We start from the raw sequence: 692 nt of genomic DNA, 5'->3' as shown, positions 1-692 counted from the left end.
GGCAGAAACCAGCGAGCTCCCAGATCTCACAATGTCATCTCAGAACCTTTGTTGTTGTTGTCAGCTGCTGTCGAGTGGGCCTCCCATTCATGGAAGCCCAGACTTAATGGAAAGAAACGCTGCCGGGTCCAGCGCCACCCTGCATGATCGCTTTGGGATCAGACCATTGTGATCCACAGAGTTTTCACTGGCTGAGTTTCAGAACTAAATCACAGACCTTTCTTCCTAGTCCGTCTTAGTCTGGAAACTCCACCCATCACAGCAACAGACAAGCCTCCACTGATAGACGGGTGGTGGCTGCACATGAGGTGCACTGGCCGGGCATCGAACCCGGGTCTCTCGCATGGAAGGCGAGAATTCTCCCACTGAACCACCACTGCTTTTACTAGTTTCCTATTGCTGCAGTAACTAATTACACAAACATGGTGGCTCAAAGTGACACAAAGTTCTTTCAGAGGTCTAGAGGTTAGAAGTGTGGAATGGGTCTCAAGGTGCCGGCAGGGCTGCATTCCTTCTGGAAGGTACAGGGGAGCTTCTAGAGGCCGCCTGCATTCCTCGGCAGATGCCTTGCGTCACGTTGCCTTTCCTCCCCCAGTGTCCATCATCATATCACCTTTTCCTGTCTCTGACTCTGGCCCCCCACCGCTCTCTTGCAAGGACTCTTTGATTACATTGGGCCCACAAGGACAATT

General features: G+C 52.2%; 1 non-coding gene across 1 annotated transcript; it reads right to left on the bottom strand.

The window, feature by feature from the left end:
• Positions 1-309: 309 nt before the first annotated feature.
• TRNAG-UCC (transfer RNA glycine (anticodon UCC)) lies at positions 310-380 on the bottom strand. Its single transcript has one exon. It is a non-coding gene; the product is annotated as a tRNA-Gly (tRNA).
• Between the last annotated feature and the right edge of the window lie 312 nt (positions 381-692).

This window comes from Trichechus manatus, unplaced genomic scaffold, assembly GCF_000243295.1.
Source record: "Trichechus manatus latirostris isolate Lorelei unplaced genomic scaffold, TriManLat1.0 scaffold00022, whole genome shotgun sequence".
Taxonomy (NCBI): Eukaryota; Metazoa; Chordata; class Mammalia; order Sirenia; family Trichechidae; genus Trichechus; species Trichechus manatus.
The sequence above is the reverse complement of the archived record's forward strand: the minus strand, read 5'-3'. Positions and strand labels throughout refer to the sequence as shown.